General features: G+C 41.3%; 1 long non-coding RNA gene across 2 annotated transcripts in view; it reads left to right on the forward strand.

Moving 5' to 3' along the window:
- The window catches only part of LOC117268132 (uncharacterized), a 54,211-nt gene that overhangs the window by 21,670 nt on the left and 9,426 nt on the right, over nt 1-23,115 (forward strand). For both annotated transcript variants that reach the window (XR_013488014.1, XR_004502623.2), the window contains 2 exons: nt 14,288-14,389; nt 15,042-18,302. This is a non-coding gene — a long non-coding RNA (uncharacterized LOC117268132). The remainder of the gene's footprint in view (nt 1-14,287; nt 14,390-15,041; nt 18,303-23,115) is intronic.

The following is a 23,115-nucleotide window of genomic DNA, read 5'->3' on the forward strand; positions in this document are numbered from 1 at the left end:
GGAGGCTGAGTGATGTGATTAACTGTAGCTGTAGGTATTGAATATTAAACTGAGTATTGTACATTTATTTTTCTAAAAGTGTATCTAAAGACTTTCATTTGATTATACAGTATGTCTTTTTGGATTTCCTTAAACCCTGACAATAAACCACTTAGGCTACTGTTAGAATATTGTAGGATCTGGTCATGTACATGAACGCAACGTTCAGGCCGCTCAGCAGGGCGCCTTTTTATTGCTCGTAATACGGGCTAAAATCATTTGTTCAACAGTAGTTGAAAACCTCCTCAGCTTCTAGCGGGCAGGAGGGGGCTGAGACTTGGCCGGTGTTAAAACGGCAATGTGGGCCCAAGGTGCCATTAGTGGCTGTGGAGCAGCTGGAAGTGATTCCAAAAACATGGCGAGGAGGAGGCAGTTTAAAACCACATGGTTTCAACTGGATTTTCACACTGTTCTTGGCAATTTACAACTAATGGCTCTACGCAGCCTCGTTGTGGCTTTGTTTGTGTTCGTCAGAAGAGAAAACAATGATCAGCCGAATTAAAGATGTGCAACCTTGGTTTAATGCACCGCACGGCGGTGTGGCTATTGTATCATAGGTGTTAATGGGCTTATGGAGGGTATATGATCCCACATGGAGAGTGAAGGAAGGCCATCTGCTTCCTGTCTCTGACCCAGAGAGAGTTTGTTTTGGGTGTCCAAAAGTGCAGCCTTGGCTTTGTTGTAAGTTCAGCACAAGCCAGATAGTTTGTTATTTTTCTTTTGAGTGAAATACTTGAGTGTAATGCTCCCAAAAAATATGAAAGCTAACAATAGTATGTTACCAGTAAAGGAAATTAAATCAAATTCAGCCAGGACCCTTATTTTTCAGTTTTGTGTCTAAGTGATTAATGGGAACAACAGGTTTTGGAATTGGTCCATTATTGAGCGAGAGCAGCGGCCAGGCTGCAATGTTAATATCAGGGCATGTTTGCATCGTCAGTTTACATTTACCAAAAGTGCCTGTTTTGGCCTCAACAGGCTCAGATTGTTATAAATGTCTGACAAGATTATTAAAAGGATCAATACAGAGACAGACATTCTTGCTGGAGAGTAAGCTCCTTCTTTGTTTAACCAGAAACAGCCCCAAAATTACTGCCATCAAACCAACCAGACTCCATTCAAATAAATGGCAATTTAATCGTTGTTTAACACACTTCATTGAAAGTTGACAGACACAAAATAAAACTGACAAAACCATCTTGGTTCATCTTCCCACTCTTGTAACAACCACCCACTCTGGTTTGTTTGAAACAAACCTGAAATTCACTCAGGTAATGTGAAAATATGCTGACTCTATTCATGCTAAAATTGCTGTTTATTTGAATGGAGTCTGGTGCATTTGGCAATGGCGATTTTGAGGCTGTGTTAGATTGTTTAATCACTGGTAAAAACGTTGTATGCCTTCAAATCCCTGCATGATAATGTTACAGCAAGTCATCAAAACATAAACTAATGGGGATGGAAACGTGCATGGAGTTTACTAAAACATGTTGCTGTTGAATTACATCATAGTGTTAATGGCTGTCGGGTACTGATTAATTAATCATATCCATATTAAATGTAATAGTGTCTCTTATGTGAGTTTTAAACATGCTTTCCCAGCATTTAAATGATTGGATACAGGTTTTCCCCCCTCTAACTATGACTAAACACTAACCGTATTTATATCATACATAAATTTGTCTGTACACAACATATTTCCACAAGTTGTCATCAAACAGTTAACTCCTGACAGCTGCAGCATTTGCAGCCTGTTGCAACCACACAGCCAGATTGCAACCGGTAAAACCACTGATTTCTCTGATAGGATTCCTGTGCTTAATCTCATAGTCTTGTATGAGTGGAAAGCACCTAAACAGGCTCTCATTTCCAGCCTTTTGTGCTTGGCTGTCTCTTATACAGTAGAGTAGGTAGACAGGCCTGTTTAAAAAGCCCACCTGAATAAACTTCCTGTGCTATCTGTCCTAATTATGGGATTATCCCTCAGGAATTCTTATGAGCGCAGCAACACACAGGGATACACACATATGCACAAAGAAACACATGTACCCACACACTGTTTTGTTAGTGTGGTACGGAATTTGCAACACGTAGTAACACTAAGTGCGAAATAATTTTAATAACTGCTCTAAAATTGCATGTAAGTGCAATGAAAGTGTTTTAAATTACAAGGCAGTTGGGCTAGTTAATTATTTTCTGGTAATTTCTTACAGAAAAAAAGAGCAAGACGTCGACAAAATACAGCCTGTTGGACGGAAAATAAGTTTGGACTCATCCTTTAAACTACTATGCTCAACCTCTGAATGCACCCCAATCTGCTGGTCAAAACTAAATGACCATTCTTCAGTGTTAAATTCACCGGATCTAATAGGCTATGAGTTAGATTGAATTTATCAGATTTGCGATGTTATTATCCAATCTAAAACAAGAATATTTTCCTCTCAGTTTGGCCCGACACACAAACAGGCTCTCCACTGTAGATTGAAATGAGGGCGGTGCAATGTCCAACTAATCAGCTTGTTGTTTCCATCTCTTTGAAAATAAATGGCCCTAATAGCACATAAATGTAGCCTGTTTTGTTAATAGCTGAACTGGCCATTTCATCCACAGATCAGAGAATTTTCTCGGTATCTGTTTGATGTCTATCTTGCATGTTTGCAGTCCATTTGCACAAGGTTACAGTGGTTAAAGTTTCAGAGTTGTGCGTTTTAAACATTGTTCTCTGTAACTCAAGAGCTCAAGCTGTGCCAGCAACTGTGTCGCTAACTATAACTATCAGATCTTAGATCCCAAATACTTCAGTGATTCCAACTCAGGCCATTAGGCTTTTAAATCCACTATGGAATTACCTCGACATATGCAAACATATAAAATCTATTGTTTTCTGCTCCGCATAAATAGAAGCAATTTTATAGATTGCTTGAAGCGCACAAGGGCCCACACATGTACATGCACAACACAAACACACACACATGCATATACACATAGGTTTCTGGTTCATTTCTTTCAGTCCCAGGTCCACTGTGAACACTTTTCTTTTCCTCTGAGTCTTTTAAGCGTTAAAACGACTGTGATGCATTGCTTCATTGGTGTCTCTCATGAGGGCTAAGGACCAATGAGCTTCTGTAAGAAAGCACTCTGCGCAGTCGGTGACAGACAGCAGAAAAGATCCACTGAAAATGATTTAAAACCAGATTTCTTTCACTTCACATCAGGCCTTTATCTTCGTGGAGCTCAGACCGCCAACAGTGTCTGACTGCTGACCTGTTGCATCATCTTGAAGGATGCTTCGAGAGTAAGGCTAATCCTCAGAGGCCTCTGCTGTAACCAGACCATATATTTCTCTCTCAGAAAAGCCATGCTGATTTACATTTATGGACCATGGCAGCCTTACTGTATACAGTCCCACCGCATCAGTAAAAAAACAGACTTCTTTTCTAAATGTGCAAATGTTTGTATCTCTTGCTTCAAGCCTTTTATTGTATCCCTGTCAGCACACATGAATCAGAAGATCTTACTGTAAAATTATTAAGATTTCCAAATTAAAATTATACTATTTAAAAGTTTCCCCCACATTTTAACAACAAAAGTCATGCACTCTGTATATACTTTTATATATGGCATTTTCCACAGATGGAACTAGATCTGCAATTCCTGTGCAAGATTGACTCACATATGCACTCATTTGCAGTTGAAACAACATGCTAATAAATTGGACATTGCCACCCTAGTTTTAGTCTACACTGGAGAGTCTGTGTGTGTGTGTGTGTGTGTGTGTGTGTGTGTCTGTTACGCCAAACTGAGAGGAAAATGTTTTTAGATAGCATTATAACAAATCTGATAAAAAGTATCTAACTCTTAGCCTATTAGATCCGGTGAATTTAACACTGAATAATGGTCATTTAGTTTTAACCAGCAGATTGGGGTGCATTCAGAGGTTGAGCATAGTAGTTTAAAGGATGAGTCAAAGCTTATTTTCCTTTAAACAGGCTGTATTTTGTAAACGTTTTGCTCTTTCTGTAAGTAAAACACTTAAATCAAATAGCCCAAATGCCTTCTAATTTTAAAACATGTTTCATCAGACTTGTATGTAATTGTATGTAACAGTTATAAAATAATTTTTTAATTAATGTTAGAAGATGCTGCCAATTTCGTACCACACTTACAAAACTTGCACACACTTTAGTTGAAATTATGTTTATTTATTATGTATATATTTAAATATTAAAAAAATAAGAAATAGATAATTTAATTGAGTAGTTTTTATAGTAGGCTATATTTATATATATTTTATCGCATATAGAAAAAGCATGTAAGTTTGTTTTATATGGCTACAAACTATTTGAAAAAGTAAAAAGAAAAAAGAAAACCATGACACAGATGGATTTGCCTTTTTGATGACATTTTCAGCAAATAGCACCATTTTTAAATTAATAATATTCTTTTTTTAATCATCTATCATTGAACACAGGTATATTTCCAAGGTGGCAATCTGAATCACTTGCAAGGGCCTGCTCTCACTATGGGCCCCTCCACCCCAGGGGCCCTAGTGTTATTGTACTGCCTGCACTGTCTATATTTACACCCCTGCTCATATACCAGATGAATATGTTACAGAAAAGTCATCCTGTATACTTACAGGTCAGGTCTCAGGTCCTGAGCACTGCAGAAACCAAACCAAAACAAAACAAAATAAAACAAAAATTTAGCACCGTTTCTTGGTAGAAATGGTACGTAATATTAATTGAACTATATTTTCATTAGTTTATAATCACCAGAAAATAAGAATTGTTGTGTTGTCGTTACTTTATAATTAGCCGTTTATATATCTACGTAAGGAGCAGGTTTGCCATGTTGTTCTACAGTAGCCCAGAATGGACAAACCAAACACTGACTCTAGATAGAACCACTTGCATTTTCATGTTCTTGCCACCGTAGTCCTCCTAACAGTTTGCAGTTCTGCAACCTCACAGCTAGGCGCCACTAAATTGCTCACACTAGACCAGTGGTTCCCTACTGGTGGGTCGCAGAATTACCAGCACAGAGCTTTTATTTTAAAGTGCCATTTCCAGCTGTAGAGTCAATGACTAACGGACAACTGCTTGACAGAGACAGCAAACTAGCTGGAACACATGGGCAAGGGAAAGTATGACATTGAATGTATTAAACTGTGTGGACCTTGAACTGATGACTAAGGAGAAATCTGGACCCTGTGGCTGGACCAGTTGGGAACCACTGCACTAAACCTTTAATCATAAACTTCTGAGTATTGCACTTCACTTGTCATGTACCTGGATTTGAAATGATTTATTTGACCCACATAAAACAAACCTTTATGTTTCGCCCTGAGGAAAACATTCTTTTGTTTTGTTATTTGGGTACATTATAAATGTTGTCCTTGTGGTAATGGTCGAGGGAATGGTAATTATTTTTGAGGGTTGGTAAAATTGAGGGTTAGAGTTACTTTGTTCTACATTTATGTATTTTACACCGTCTGCCAGGAAATGAACCACTTCAGATTTGAACCACTCGAACAAATTGTGGACTCATAATCCCATTTTGTTTGCACTGTGACTGCAGCAGTGTGTTTGTAATGTACAACACAGGCAGCCATTCCCTTGAGACTTTCACCCAAATGGTAACCCATATAATAGAAAGTATTAAGTGCCAATAATGCAATCTACCCTACATATTCTGTGTTTACTTTTGGTCCTGACTCAGAGATATGTGTTGTGCAATGTTAGTGTGACCCATAGCCACTTCTATGGGAAATACGTCAGGTTGAAATACACCAGAATTCCCGCCTATGTATTGTATTGTATTGTATGTATGTATCAACTGAGGGGTCTGATGACTGAGGATGGGATCTGAAGTATTGCTTGTGGGAGGTGGAGCTGGGGGTGCGTGGGGGAGTACGATGGGATAGCAGTGTAAGACATGTGTCCGTCATGCTGGCAGTTTCCTGGCCTTGACTAGTGTCTCCACCACCTGGGGATGATGGGATATTTACAGAGCGTGTGGGGCGGATGGAGTGAGACCAGAGGGCGGCCAGGCGCCCCAGCTCCTGCATCTCGCACGCATGTGCAGGAACTTCTGTATTTTTAACATGTGATGTGTTTGGGGGAGTGTATGGACGTCCAAATATTTTCCTAACTGATTTTCTGTCAGCAGCTTTCTCCAAATTATGCTTCTGATTCATTCTGTCATGGATGAAAAGGTCCTTTCAGTGTGAGCGCAGGCTAGTCCCGACCAACCTGAACTTCAGACACAAACTCTAAAGACTTCTTACTTTTAAAGCTTTACTAATTCTTATGTAATACTTTCTTAAGCTGATGATAGAACTTTTCACTCTGCTTGGTTTATATTCAGTTACATTTCGACCCCAATGAAAACACTTTAAACAGTAAACTAAAGTCCTTGACCCCACTTTCCTCACTGGCATTAATACAGATTGCCACTTGAAGAACACACACCAAGCTCCATTCTTTCACTGCCAGCAATGCTCTCTGCATTTGATTGTTGTTGCTAGGCAAATCACAAATATTCAAACATTGATTTATTCAGCCACATGAAAAAAACCTCCTTAAGCGACATGTAGGCTGTAAAGATGACAATCGCAGAGAAGTGCTTTATGGGTGTGTGACGTGCGAGAGCCAGGCGGGGGGATGTATTTCACTTTAATTTCCTCCACGGACGGCGGCTGACTGCCCCGGCAAGGCACACTCAAGGATGTTATTGCTCCACTTTCACAGTCTGATACTGTACATGATAAGGAAAAATAGAGTCTCTTGGCAGCGAGGGTACAGTGTAGGAATTTTACGAGCTGCTGAAAGTGTCACTTTAACAGATATTTTAACTTGTAACATTATATCTGAGAGAGTGCTTGTGTTCAGCGTATACTGTAAAAATCAAACTGCAGATATGATGAATTATTCAAAATATTATTTTCCTGTCAAAAAAAAAACAATAATTTTGAGAGCAAGATTTGAATAGATTAAAAGACTAAAAAATGCTTGACTTTAACCTGCACTCAATTTTTTTTTCCATCTTTGCCGACAAGATTCTCATGGGATGTCCTTGCAGGCTACTGATGTTTACGGTCTCTGTGTGATTTGGCAATTAATGATGCTTTCAGCAGCCTCCATTCCTGGTAGAGGAGAACAGAGGGGTCACGGCCTCATGCCTCCTCCATGGATGGCTGAGCCTTCGATTTACACTAAAGGCCAATCTCTCAGACTACAGGAAGTCAGATTGGACTTTTTACTATACTTATAGAGATAATAGATATCAGTCTTCTAAGCAATTTTCAGTTTTGCAATTACAAGACTTTTTTTACATACATAAGCTCAGAAGCGGTCGAAGCATTCAGATCTTTTTCTTGAGTAGAAGTAGAAATACTACAGTGCGAAAGTACTCTGCATTTATATTAGCATCAAAACATATACTTACAGCTCTGAAAGTAAAAGCACTCATTATGTAGAAAGATCTATTTCAGACTTATATATTATATTATATTATTGAAGAATAATGATTGATGCATTTGTGTGTTCATCACTTTAATGTTGCAGCTGTTAAAGGTGAAGCTATACTTTAAATTGATCTACTGCTCGGTGGCTTAACCTATAAGAATATATTATAACCTGTTTGCAAATTTATATTTTTGATATAAAAGATAAATAAACTAAGTCACTCGTAGCTAAAAATAAATATAGTGGATTGCAAAGAACAATATTTACCTCTGAAATGTAGTGGAATAGAAACTAACAATAGCCTGAAAATGGAAATACTCCAGTAAAATACAAGTACCTTAAAATTTAAGTACTTGAGTAAATGTACTTATTTACATTCCACCTCAGATTAAGCTGAACATTTAAGTATTTCCTGGCTGGTGTGATATATTTTTCCCTAAATAAAATTTAAAAACTTTACAAGCCTTTAGGATTTTGACACAAGGACTGCATTCAGGCTCCAATTTCCCACCAAGTTGTTCCCAAGCAAAAGGAAACAAACAATATATTGTGTTTCCTCCTGAGACAAACTTTACAAGCGTTAGTAGCTGTTGAGCTAACCTGGAAATCTGTTTTTTGTTTTTTTTCTCAATAGAAAATAGGTGTAGCTGGGAAAGTGATCACATCTGTTGTCGTTAACTGCGACACAGAGATACCAGTTGTGCCACCGGTTTAATACGAGGGCACGCATGTTGCCAGCCGCGAGGGAGTATTAGCCGGGACACTGAGTAGTGAGTGTAGCAATTAACACCCGGTGGAGCGGTGTTGTCAATGTTATGAGGTGAGTGACATGAGGCAGACCATGACTATAACAGGTGGAAGCAAAGGTCAGGAGGGAGCAGGTTTCTGGAGGAGGCCATTATCAAGCATGGAAGGTGGGAAAGGAAATTTAATTTCCTTAGTGGCCACTGTTAAACTCATGTTGGCTACCTGCACAGTAGCCAGAATTTACCAGACTACCAGGGTAAGTTTGGGGTGAGGGTGCTCCACTACTGCATATTGTAGCACTTTTAGTTGAAATCAGTATTTTGTGTGGCTTCTGTTAGCCCCTTTACAATTTCTTTTAACCCCCAAACTGACTACCTGGTGGTAAACATGGTGGATTCCCCAGTTTCTTTCACGTTTATAGCCCAGGTCAGAGAAGTCTGAAATGCTGGATTGGTCTTCACAGTTCTCCAGAGACGTGTATGGCTCTTTTGTCCAGTATGTAAGCTGCAGTCCTGCCCTGCGTGTCTAGACAGAGGAAGAGGGAGAAATATCCGCCAGCATGTACTGTAAAAGGACTCATTCTAAAGGGAGGGAGTTTAATTACTTTTTCCTTCCCGATAACCTCTTATTAACTCTGACATTTACTCTCTTTTGCCAAAAGTGAAAATAGAAGACATACAGTAAATACTTCATTTTTTTTGGAAAACAAAACAATTGTGGGCAACGTTTGATTAATGTGCTAGACGTTTGTCGACAAGCCGCAGCAACTTTTGGTCACCAAATGTGACTAAGCTCACTTTGTTGGAGCAGGAGACAGTGAATGTGTCATCTAAACATAGCGGCGTACAGAATGACATAAAATAAAGAGCCTTGTTGAAACCTGACTTTTTGCCTTTTGGCCAATGAAAATATCAGCTGTTACTATTTAAGCCGATTGAACATTTCCAAGGTTTTCATGAGCTAACAGTAAATGCAGCTTTGCTTTTCCTCCATTAGAGAATGCATTATAGTAATGCATCAGTAATGGAGCCAATAACTGCCTGATGAGACTGTATTTCTTCTAAAGAGAGCGAAGACAGAGCGCTAAATCAAAAAGTTAAAGTATTACTTGTTCATACTGTAGCATCACTGGTGACGTCCTCTCACTGTGTGGCCTCGGGATATTAAAAGACCACGAAATGAACCTGAAAATAAGAAACACAAATCATAGCTGATACAGTAAATTAGGTCAGAACTAAATTGATCTGAATGTGTCAGTGTTTTCTTCATCCCTGTCGGTAGTGTACAGCTCGCTCAGCCAACCCAGACATATCAACTTTCAGTCATTACAGCGTTTTAGATGACTGACAGACTGAACAGGCCTTGTCCTGCCTCCTCCCGCCGTCTCACTGGCTACTGAGCATCTCCTGTCACCAGGCCTCGCAATGTAAAACCACCGGCTCGGCCGACGTGTCATGACTGGCAGCGGAGAAAAAATAAACAGCTCTGGATTATGATAATTGGTTGGTCAGCTCCAGCTCGAGTGCAGCACTGAAGACATGCTCAATTAATCAACTGTTCTGCTGAAACCTTTTATAACAGGCACAACAATAACCTTTTAACAGATGGGAGTCATTTTCTTTAATTAAAAACAGAAATAAATACTGCCTTATGACAACAGAACCACTCTGGTTGTTACACACACTTCAGCCATCCCCTTAAGATTTTTCTTGCTAAGACAGGGGTAATCAACTCAATTGCAGTGAGTGTCTTTTTTTTTTACAACCTTGTGCCTGTTATCTTAATTGGACCTTAAATCTCATGGCGCTACCTTTAAAATATACAGAGACAGACGAGACATGGAGGACTCAGAAGGGAAAGTTACGAAACATAAAATCATATTTGACAAAGTGTGATATTACTGTAGCATTTACAATGATGAATCTGTTTTGAGCTAAAACAAAAGTGATCACATGTGTATGACAGCTGTGGTGGCTGCATTTTCCATAGTTTAACACAAAGTCCCATCTGATCATGTATCTTTAGCACAGGTGTGTGAACTGTGGACAAACCTAAACTGTCACTTTTAATGAATGGGACAGTTAACATCAAAAACAAAAACACATATTTTCCCTCTTACCCATGGTGCTATTTATTAATCTAGATTGTTTTAGTGTGAGTTGCTGAGTGCTGGAGATATCAGCCGTAGAGATGTCTGCCTTCTCTCTAATATAATCGAAGCAGATGGCACTCAGCTTGTGGTGCTAAAAGCGCCAAAAAATACATTTGAAAAACTCAACAGCAATGTCTCTTTCCAGAAATCATGACTCAGTTACTCAAGATAACACACAGACCTTGTTGTGAGCAGTTTCATCTTCATTTCACTGAAGATTATGTTGAGCAACCAGGTCATGATTTCTCAAAGATACATTTGGGGATGAACTATCCCTTCCAGCAATCCTTGGGTGAAGACTTAAGCAATGAAATACAATGAGTCTATGTTATTTTTTGCAATCAACCTCATTGACATTTCCCACAGTAGGGCCCTAGTACAAGGAAAATGCCATTCGACAGTTCAGAGTTGCATCATCGGGAAGAATTCTCTCAGCACTCAGAGAAAGTTATGTCCTATAAATACAATAGCTGAATGCAGAATTTTTAGTTCATTTTGTGTGCACTACAAAACCTTTAAGCTCACTCTCGGGGTGGAGCTGATGGCACTGAGCCACATTCATACTGCCACACCAAAACAATGATATGACTGTCTAAAAACTGCTCAAAGCTTAAGAGTGGGATTAGCACAAGCAATTTATTCACATTACTCATCAGAAGAGGTGGATGTTCAGTGTAGCCTTAAATAAATATGGTTGGTGTTATTACTTTTTAGCCATGCTATGCTGTAGGCGTCATGTCCCCCTAGGGATGACATTCAATAACTTAGGGCCTTTTCACACCTAAGTCGTTTGGTCTGGACTTTCCAGTTTGTTCCGCAGGTGTGAAAACTACCGCTGGACCACAGTCCGGACCAAACGGCCGAAATTTGGTCCGGCCAAAAGAGGTGGTCTCTGTCCGGACCAAACGGAACCATGGTCCAGTCCCTTACTAGTGTGAAAGCATTTTATTGGATGGTACGGACTTTTGGACCATTGACAGGAAATTCTGGTGCGCCGGTTGTTCATTTCCGCCAGAAGAGAAGTCAAGTCCACCATCAAAAGTGAGCCATCTATGGTCACTCACCTCAACACTGGTCGCTCCCGAGTTGGCAGGGCTCTCAGCATTGCTAACAGTGCTAGCTGTCTCCTCCTCCTCCTCCTTCCTGTGGGCGACGATGACATTTCCACACAAGGTGTAGATTTATATTTCGTTTTTGTACGAGCCGCGAGTATTGTGCTCTACGTTGGTGCTGCAGCTGATAGCAATTAGCACATTAGCACATTTTCCCCCAAAATACAACATGCTAATGTTTTTAGCACAAGCCTGTGGCATTTTACATTGTATAAATTAGCCTAGTGGCTAGTGGACTTTTCCTGCACTCATATGAAGCCAGGGACAACAGCAACATTTAACAAAGGTAATGTTACAAAATTCTGCTCCATTACAGCTAACAAGGTTCACAGACAAAACAACTGTCTTGAATAAGTTAGCCTAGCGACGAGCAGATTTTCTCTACTCATACGAAGCCAGAATAAATCACACACAAGACTTAAAATGTTATTTTTGTGGGGGCTTTATTGTCTTCACAATTTATTGTTTATTGTCTGTTGAATTAAAGTAAATAAAAACTTTGAGGTCTGTTTCGCCGTGGCGTGTAGGTACATTTCTAGGGTGGTGCACGCCAGACTCCGGCATAGGGTACGGCATCAATTCGAAACAGAAGTAAAAATCCTGTGTTAGCATTGCCACTGAGATCCTATTAGCCTGCTGGTGTTAGCATTTAACTCAAAGCACCACTGTGCCCATGTGGGCCCTACTGAACTATACCTCACACTGCAAGCATGGCAGTAGACTCTTACTCTTGTTATAGTCTATTAAGCATTCATTCATTCATCTTTCAGTGAATGAATGTCACGGAGCATTAAGGGTACTTTATTCACTGATAGAGCTCCTCCATCAGTGTCAAAGCAGTCTTGGCTGTATGCATGAACTTGTGTTCTAGCAGAGATGTGAAAACATTCTATCCAGGCCTGTGAGGACTCGTCACCACAGCCACAGTCCACAAACTGGCTGCCCACCAGCAGACAGGACTGGTCAGTCTGTGGAGTTCGCAGGCACATGTTGATAGCTGTCGCTCCCTCTGTCTGGGTGTTATATATCAGTCTACTTTTCTGTCTCACTCACCCTCACCCTCACCCTCTCCCTCTCTCCCCCTCTTGCTTTCTCTTTTCATTCTTTCTTGTCCTCACTCAATCGACTCCTATCCCTCTCTGTGGTCCAATAAAAAAGAAAAAGGCACTGTGTCACTGAAACCACACTCAGTCAGACAGACTGTAGGGCTGGTTTGAAAGAGCCTCTCTCACCAAGTCTATTTCTCTTCGGAGTGACCTGGACTGCTGGCGCTGGGCTAGTTTAGAGCGGACTTTGGGAGGAGACAGACTGTAATCTCACCCATAATCCATTTTAATCAACAATAACACACTACCTCCAGTCCCAGGGCGAGGCCACAGAGCCTTTCTGAGACCCAGATTTACATCTCAGTGAGGCAACGCTGAAATATGGCTCTGATTTATTCAGGTTTTATTTGGCACAAATTGTCTGAGTTACAGATCACATAGCTCAGCCCTTTTCCCCCCAGGCGTTAATAGAAAGTGCTCTGAGTTGTGCTTAATTGCAAAAGAAGCATTTCATCCATTGTCGTCTGCTAGTTTCGGTAGCAGCTGCTTGACGTATTCCTGAAATGACATTCAAGAAATAAATTACTTCTGAGAACTTTAACAGACTAAAACTAACTTCAGACTTTAAGTAACAGGAATTAAGGAATTTAGGGAAACATGTCGACCTGAGTAATGTTTCATGGAAACTTTTGGGTGTCGCAGGGAGATTAATGCTGTATTCCACGTACTAACATCCCATTCACTTGAACTGAAATAATTATTATTATACCGTATTATAATTTTTCTATAATCTGCTGGGTTGCCTATGAAAAAACCCCCCACATTCCTTGTGTTTTGATTGTGATAGATTCAATTAAGGAAATATGAGCTGTGACTAAACTCAGTGACAATTTTGTTGTAATGCAACCGTTCAAATATGGAAACTAACATTTCTTGTCAAATCTTGTATCCACTTAAAGAAAGAAAAAGGTAATATAAATTTCAACGACCTCTGATGAGCACATTTGTCTCCTGCATTTATTTCTTCACCCAATCAATGTGTCAACAGGCCCAAATATTCAGATTAATGTGGGGTAGGCAGGAATCTGGGAAAGGAAAATAAATAGATGAATAAATTCACCTTCCTGCTGCAGCTCCTCTGACTCAGTTGATCTTATTTCATTGTAGAGTTGCACACAGCACATGAACTCAGACGCTCCTTGCCCCGCCTTTACTCTTTATCGGATCACAAGTGAGACAAGAATTGGCAAGCTAACGCCAGCCACCCCACCGTTCCTTCATCTCGCTACCTGCCATTGTGGACTGCTTCCACAGGAGGAAAGTGGGCAGTAGTTTGGGAGACAGACCTTCGGTTTCTGGCTGTAGAGGCTTGAATATGGCCAAGTGTCCAGCAGCAGTGCCAGGTCTAACCTGTCAACTGATCTGGTGGGGATTTGCACTGGTTGAACTTGTCTTGCTGCGGACCCTGGTTGGGGGTTCGTCCCTGGAGCTGCTGCCTGCTCTCCTCCTGTGGATGTGGTCTGGCGGTGGGGAGTGAGGCAGAGGACACACTTTGATTCAAGGCTCTGGCTAACTTTAGCTACTTTAACATGAACATTAAGTTGCAGCAGTGAGACTTTGGCTTTGGTTACCAGATGCAAATTTGTGTTTTATGTCATTTATCGTCAGACTCCCTTTTAGACTCTCCTTTCGATAAGTCCGTTTTCCTTTTTTGGGTTGCAGTGTAAGCAGTTGATGCCAATGCTGGAATATCAGCTTCCTCTCCAGAATTCTCTGCCATTGAATCAGCCCTCTCGATAGGAATGCCCTCTGTCTGACAGACAGGTAAGCTATACAATCATTTCATTGGGCCTGAATAAGATTATTAGATGGGTTGATTGCAGGCCTGCGATAGCCACAGATATGAGATTTTTTCAATTTTTTTCCCAGAGTATTTCATTTATTGATTGCTACCAGGATGTAAAGAGAATTTCAACAAATATAACTGAAATTAGTTGCCTAGCCTATCTTTAATCAATAATGACAGAGTGATACTAAATCAATACAGATAATGCTGTTGGTCAGATGTAACTGTGGTTGTAACTTTTGATGGATACTTTTTGTTGCAATCACCTTAAGATGTGTTTGCACTACCCCCCCAAAAAGCTCATAAGTGGACCTTTTAGATTATTTTTTCACACAAATCTCTATGAATCAAAACCAAATATAAGACTGCATGAGTCCTCACCCTCTTTACTGTGACATATTTTTAGACCAGACACAGCATGACTCTCTCAACAGTACACAGAGTTAATTACACTTGCTGAAGTTGTATCCTTCCCCATTACACCCCTATTACTGGTCCCATCCAACCCTGACAAGCGCCCTCTTTGTTCAGCAAGTCTCCTCCAAGTGACAGGATGTGTTAATATCACTTGGTTGATTGGATGCGATAAGTCTTGCATGCTGCTGATTTTTTTTTTTCTTGTGTATTCAGGCCCAGTGTCCAGCAGAAAGCTCTGCCTGCATCCAAATCTCTCGGCTGGCTTTGAATTGGCCTCTTTGTCCGTCCCTGCAGATCCAAATCATCAAGGCCAACGCTGTGCCCTTGTGCGCTGTCACCATGGGAACGGGGACCGCGGCTGCCAAGTTTGCTGTTTGCTTTGGCTGGAAATCAAAGCGCGCGTGGAGGTGGGGATGGATGGGGTAGAGTGGGAGGTGATGTGGCTTGACGTGGGATGGTAGAGGTGATACAGCGTCTTAAGGTACACCGTGGCTTTGTCCCCTTAAACAGGAAGCCACAGTACACTGGTCCTCCCTGAGGAAAGAGATCAGGTTTTCCTGACCACCTCTGCCTTGTCGTCAACCCAACATGCTCCTCCTGATCCTGACAAGATCTGCATGTGTCACAACCTACAACATGAGCCCACCCCCTGCAAACCCTACCATACCCCCTGCAACTCAATTTGTTTACTTTAACGCACGTGACTGGACTCCTTGAAAACAGATACAACGTGCTGCTCTAAATGTGACAATATCAACCACCTCCAAAAAAATCAATAAAGCCGCTGTTCACAGCTCATAGGCTCAGCAGATCGTGTTACACGGCTGTAGCATGATTCTGTTGCGAGTGACAGGTACGGTTTTGTTATCGTAGAGAAGGCTAATCACCCCTGAAGCAACTGAAAGCAAACAGGCTATTATATACCAGAAAACCACATTGTTGCTGTTTCATTCCTTGCGGGCTCACCAGGAGAATTCCTTTTACAGAGTACGGATCATTTATGTGCCAATTCATCAGGTGCTTGAATTTGAATTTATCGCCAGCTCCGTTGTACAAATAAAGTTATCTTGGTTTGTAATTTCTGTGGGTGCAAATTCATATTCGATGGACAAGGCCATTTATCACTGTCAGAGCCACGACTCACTTAAAGCCCCTTCACCAAAAGAAATCCTTGTTTTGACAGGCGTTCTGCCGGCAGACCCAGTTGAAGCTGGGACAGGCGCTGTAGGGGGTCTTCTGGCTTACATGGTTCTGACGTCTCCGGGCCCTCTCACATTCAGGTGTAAAACCCCCTCGAGCAGCACAGCCAGGCTAACATTGCCTGGGACTTGCAGCGCCACAGTGTCTGCTGCAGCCCCCGAGCCTTACCGCCTGCAACTAAAATAGAAGCAACCTCACACCAAGACAGGGCTTCACAGCTAGCATCTAAAAATCTGAATATTCAAAGGATTTGCAGCTCATCCATCATTTTTTAAACAAACCTGATTTGGCTTTTGCAGTTGCGTAAGTGTATTAGGCGAACTCAATCATGAATCCTTTTCCAAATGTCCATAACCTCTTTCTTCTCTCTTTTTTTAATGGTGTCATTCTGCTGGTGAAGGATCACACAGATGCCACAGTCAAAGCAGGTTTACTGTAGCTCTATGCATGGGTGGATTATGAGGGCACAGATATGTAAAAGGTCCCACTGCCTCTCCTAATGAGGAGCAAGACACATGCACTTGGTGGTGACTTTACTTCACTTTGTAGTTTTTATGCATCTTTTTGTGGTTTTGTATCCCTTTGTGGAAATTTTGTGTCTTTTTTGGTTGTTTTGTGTCTCTCTGTAGCCATTAGGTGTCTTTTTGAGGTAATTTTGTGTCACTTTGAGGGGATTTTGTGTCTTTTTTTAGGTAATTTTGTGTCTTTTTGGTCATTTTGTGTCTCTTTGTAGTCATTTTCTGTCTCCTTGTGATGGTTTTGTGCCTCTTGCTAGTCATTGTGTGTCTCTATGGAAATTTTGGGTCACTTTGAGGCAATTTTGTGTTTTTTTAAGGTAATTTTGTGCCTTTTTCAGTTGTTCTGTATCTGTTTAAGGACTATTTGTGTCACTATGAGGTAATATGGTGTCCCCTTGAGGTAATGTGTAATTTTGTGTTTCTTTGTGGTAGTTTTGTGTCTCTTTGTAGTCATTTTCTGTCTCCTTGTGTTTGTTTTGTGCCTCCTGGCAGTCATTTTGTGTCTCTTTAGGGTCTTTTTGTGCCTAATTAAGGTAATTGTGTGTCTCCTTCTGGTTGTTTTGTGTTTTTATCTGGTCAGTATGTGTTAATTTGGAGGTGAAGGCCAGGAGGCCCCTGACACTTTGGGTCCCTGGGTCTGTGCCTGGTAGGCACATTCACTAATCCAACCATGGCTGTATGTTGATAATATTCAAGTCTTCTGCGGCAAAAAAGACATCGTCCATTTAGCATTTCGAATATTCTTTTGTCCACATGCTGTGTGAAGGTTTTTCCAAATTGTTGTGTGAAGGTTTTCTATAGGCTACAGGTGGAGCCCTTTTGGGCCCAATATCCCAGATGATCAACAGATGATTCCCCATGCCATTCACCTCTGTTTCCTGCTCAGCAGCACAGCGGATATCAAAACCACACATGTTCCTTCAGCGCTCTAGATTCCCTGTCTGGGAATGGCCCCCTGAGGGTCAAACCTCGGCTTCTTCCTCCTCTTCCTGCTATTTGCAGGTCAAAGGCGATGGCCTGTTGGTGTGGTGTTTCCCACCACAACTCTATTGGATTCACGCTGAAAATCTTCATGACGGAAGAGCAGTGGCAACTCTTGTGCATCAGAAGGCACCAAAGCAGATAACATCTTGTTGGGGTTAATGCAAAGGAGGTTGTGTTTACTAAAACAAGCCGAGACACAAGCAGAGAATTTCTAACCATCAACTGACCCCAGGAGGAACTGAGCACATGTAAAGAAGCCAGATGGGAGGAAAGATAGCGAGATCTGTCTCATTGGGCCTTATGGGAAGTTACAGGATGTAATAGAAAGGATACAGCACGATTGTGGTCTTGACAATATGAGTACAACACATTCTCTGAAAATGACTTGAATAGATTGTTTAACAGATGAAATCAATCTGAAATAACCTCCCTGAAGACTATTATGAATAAGGAGAATTTGACTGGATCTCAGAGCATTTTTCTTGGGCCTCATTAGTGTCATGACTGATTTCCCCTCCAATATTGAGCCCAGGTCTCCTTGAGGGACCCCTGTACCATGGAAGCGGATCTGTCAAGTGGAGTGATGATGATGGGAGCCTTTTGACACATGTGTACTTTTACAGTGAGAGGGCATGCATAATGCATGTGGCTTTAACCAAACATCCAGTGCCCGACTCTACTGAGGTGTTATCTGGTGTGTGACTTGGGCTCTCTTCCTGAGTGGGATGGTGTATCAAATTCCTGGAGGCCCTGCTTCCTCCAGTGTACACATGTAAATACTCCCAGGCTGCAAGTGAATGCACACACACACACACACACATGCATACAGATATAAACAAGAATACATTTCCCAGATGATGAAGCACCAGATGTTGTGTTGCAACATCCCCATTTTGAGTTTAATTGAGGGAGAAATTATCTTTGATTCAAAAACAATTAATGCAGGATAAGGGATTTTCTACATGAACAAAAGTAAAGGCCACTAATAACTTATTTTCCATTGCATATTAGCACCTTAGCAAGCAAACCAACAACTCTGACAGATATCAGCTGGATTTTTTCCCCCCAAAGAACACACACTTTAGCTCTCCTTAGATGCTAACTAAAAAGATGTTCATGGTAGCAAGAGGGGATTTGGAGCCTCACAAATTTCCACCTTCTGGCCATCTTACAGCCATGTCTGGCCTCTCCCCTGAGCCCCAGCGGAGGCTGCGTGGGCTAACTCCAAGACATCTGGCATGATAGCATGTCTGCACTGTCAGGTTAGGTTTGCAGACACAAACATAGAGATACAGGCTAATTGTCGGAATAAATGTTTACGGTCACATTTTGTTGTCATTTACCATGAAACGTTTAAAATGTGAGGGTCCCTTAAAGGGTAGACCAGACAGAATTTACATGTTATGTAATAACTGAGGCAGCTGGAGGCATCTGGTTCATTGCAATAACAAGCGGCAACGTTTTAATGATGCTTACCAAGTCCAAAGTTTGCTTTGCATTTCATATTCACACAGCATGCCAGAGACATGGTGTGAGTGGAGTGGGTAGTTTTTGGAAGGTCTTTTTTCCTCAGGACTTCATACATTAAATAACCATCTCTAACTCTGTCCTATACATTTGTGCAAACTTGTTATTATAGGGCTATTAGTGAAAGATTAATATTGACATAGCCATGACAACCATTAGTTCACACAGAGTTCTCGTCATCTTTAAAGGAGCTGTATATAACATTGAGAACATTAATATAAAGATATGGTAGCGTAATGGTGTCCTGAACAGAGAATTAAGTCACGCTCCCTCTTTGTGTGATGTAATACAAGTTTCTCTGTTCTTTCAATCTGGTCTCACTCACATTGCGTCAAAAATTAGCACTTGGTCAATTGCCCTCAGCGTCAGGTATGGATGAACAATGCACCCTTTAGCATCTGTAAGAGATGCGCTGGACTTTTAACAACCCAGCTGTGTCATTATCAGATGGTCAGAGCAACAGACGTAGTTCAGAGAGCTAGACAGTCTGCTTGGGGCAGGTGGAAGGGAAGGTTAGTAGGACAAGCACAGGACTTTTACCCAGGAGACCAGTGTTCTTGCCCTGTGTAAAACTATAAGTCAACGTTGAGTTATTTTGTCATGAGTCTTTCGTCAAATGTATTGTTGGTCACTCATTCGTCGTGTGAGTCGACTCACGTGACTTACAACAACCATAATCTTTTCGTAGCCCAAACCAAGTAGTTTTGTTGACTAAACCTAGTTACCGACCCCTTCTGTACCAAGACACAACAGAAAAGGCTGCCATCAGCATTATTGTATTAACGCAATCGTCAAAATATGATGAATAGGGATGAGATCACGTTGTTTTTTCTGTTTTTTGTTTTTTGTTTTTTGTTTGCAGCTGGTTCAGCTGTGCAAGCATGTTAGTGCTTGTGAGTCTCTGTGTGTGTATCCCACTGGTGTTATTTCTTCCCCAACCATGTTCTGCCCAGTCTGAATTGGGAAAAAAATGCATCCTGCTGGGTAGCTAATTAATGAATTTACCGCTGATAATGTGGTCCTGACCCACAGTGGTTGTGTGTCATTGTTGCAGAAGCATAACGCCCACCCTCCAGTTCTCCCTCAGTTAACACCATTAGCTCTGTCTGCACTGTTGCTGTTGTTTGCACTGTTAGCACTATTAGCTGCTAGCCATCTCAGCCACCTCTTTGTTGAGAGCTGTGTGCAAGCAATCCCAGCTCAGACTCTGACACGTTAAATTGATCATGCAACTTGATGCCAATACTATAAACCTTAATGACGTTAAAGTATAGTTGAGGTGCACAGGTTTAAAGAGTATGGCTGTCTTTAACTGAGGGTCTGTCATCAGGGCCTCTTATAAGCCACGTTCGCCCTGCAGCCATCCTGATTACCAGAGTTTTTTAAGTTTTGGCTGAAAGGGAATTGCACCCAAGGTGCCTTCCAGGGTCCATTTGACTGGCTTTTACGCTCTATGTGCATTTTATGACCGCATTGTGGTTTCAGCCAACTGTGGGCCTTCCCTGAAAATGAACCTCTGACTGCGAGGTGCAGACTTATATCTGTGTGTTTATACCTGTCAGAAAAAGGCCAGACTCAGCACCGTGACTGAGGCTCCTCTGCTGATGTAAAAGTTTTGATACTTCTCTGAAGCGTGGAAGTACCCTCCAGCCAGCTCGCTCTGATGGGGTCTGGGGGAGTCTGGATGTGGAGATTGTGCAAGTGTACCCATGGTGTCAAAAATAAGCTTTTGACAAATGCAATTTCTGTGGCTTAATGATCTCTAAGAAAGTGTTAAAACCGCAATATATGCTGCAGTGATGTGTAAATGGGTCCAGAAGGCAAGATTCTCTCATGCTGTTATTCCTCGGTTTGAAGTGTTATGCCTGACTATATTTTTCTTTATTCAGGGCTCTTTCCATTTGTCCTTTTTAATCATAGGAACTTTTCCGGAAACTATTTTAGAAGCTCAACCTGAACCTTAATTTCCTCTGCAGACACTTTTGGTTCTCGGTCCGTAGTTTTTGACCTATTGCATACTGTCTGTAATAGGCCCCCTTTATTTAATATCATCAGACAAATGACATCAGAGCTTTGCCTGTTTAATTTAGTACATGTTTATTTAAAGGTCCAGTGTGTTGGGGGATATTTGGCAGAAATGGAATATAGAATAATATGTATGTTTTCTTTAGTGTATTATTCCCTAAAAATAAGAAACATCAAGCAGGTCCTCATCCATAGAGTCGGACAAGATACGATGCGATATGATACGATACAATGCGATGCGATACAATACAGTATACTTTATTGTCCGCTTAGGGAAATTTGTCTTGGACTCAGGAGCTGCACAAGTATTGCTGCCTTACAGTAATAGTCCAGAAGAAATGAAAAGCATACACCATAAAAAAACAAACATAAAAACACATACTACATGTAACAGCATTGCACATCAGCCTTACATATATTGCACATAACATAAGCACACAACAGAGCACCATGATTAAAGTGCAACACAACACCTATGCATCATTTCAAATCTTAATTGAGGTTGGCAAAAATGAATTTTTAAAATGATTCAGGTTAAATTTGCACATCCTGTGTCATCTACCCAAAGGCAAAAGCTTATAATCAGTGTGGATATTGTGGGAAGCATCAGATAGTATTCTATGTGCTTGTCTGAGAACAGCCTGCTCATACAGTGTCTGGAGGGAGGAGTCCGCCATGTTGCGGTGCCATGCTTTCGCAGTAGCCCAGAAAAGACAAACTGAACACTGGCTCTCAATAGGGCCATTTGCATTTTCGCAGCAGCCACTGTAGTTAGCCGGCCCTCTGCGACAAGTTGAACAGCATCGTAAAAACACAGATTTTTAATGTGAAACTGATTTATTCAGTGTTTTTACCAGTTAAAGTCGTCGGTTCTGTTTGTGTTGGAGAGGAAGATATCTCTGTAAATAATTTGGTTCCAGGTAAAAACCTCCTGAAAAATGAACACTGAAGGATCCGGAGTTCACGGTTGGCACATGGGAGAAGTTTCAGCTGGTTGCAGTCTGCAGTCCTCACTGCTAGATGCCACGCAATTCTACACACTGCTCCTTAACTCTAATTGCAAATTACTCAACAGTTTTATTGATAATTTAGAGCAATGGCGTTCTGTAAATGATGTTTCATTGGCTTTCAGTTCTGCTAATTTTCTGCTAAAATGCTGCAGTCACCTAGGAAATCAAACCTTAGGGCAAAAGCAAGTTATTATCTATTGCAACATAGAAAGTTAATGCTAAGGACAGGCAGATATGATTAATTAAACACATTCTATTCAATTTGAAATGTGTCGCAAAAACGCAGATAACGGACAGGTGACACTGAATTGCAAAAGGAGAGTATACAAAGTTCAGTATATGATTCACAGAGCAAAGCTGATGCTGGCTTCACCCAGCGTTGTGTAACACGGTAAGTGCAGCACGCTCTAAGTGTGTGAAGTGCTGGGGCTGGGGCAGCTTCCCCTCTCATTTACAGTAGGTTGTGTGAGAATATGCAGAACGCAGGTCCAGGCCTACAGCTGCTTATTTATTATGGAGCAGTCACGGCAAGCAGACAGGAGCGAGAGCAGCAGCCAGGAGGGGTCCTCCAGGGGCCTGGCCCGGGGGCCAACACAGTGTCTGACAAAAGCATAAACATAGGGGACCTCCAAACCCACAGAGCTGCACCACTGCCAAACACCACCCACCGTACTTACCGCCACCATCACACCCGTTACATTCACCACCACCGTTTCAGAAACCTTGCTTTCGCAGCAACAGTTTGTTTTAGAAACGAGCATTTTGGGCAGCAGGAACCTGACACTGCTTATGTTATGATTTCGTAGTCATGTACTAATTAAGCATAACAGGAACTGTGCAGTATTGGCTCTGATGAAACACTGAGGACGATGGACAGAAAAGAGGTCCAGTTATTCGGCGTGTGTTCATTCAGACCTCAGCAACAGACTTGGTTTAAACATACACTGTCTGCATAATCCAAGCCAATGTACACCAGAGAGTGAATATACACTGCACTGTACTTCTGAAAGTCATGTTTTGACT

Source organism: Epinephelus lanceolatus, chromosome 18 (genome assembly GCF_041903045.1).
Source record: "Epinephelus lanceolatus isolate andai-2023 chromosome 18, ASM4190304v1, whole genome shotgun sequence".
Lineage (NCBI taxonomy): Eukaryota > Metazoa > Chordata > Actinopteri > Perciformes > Serranidae > Epinephelus > Epinephelus lanceolatus.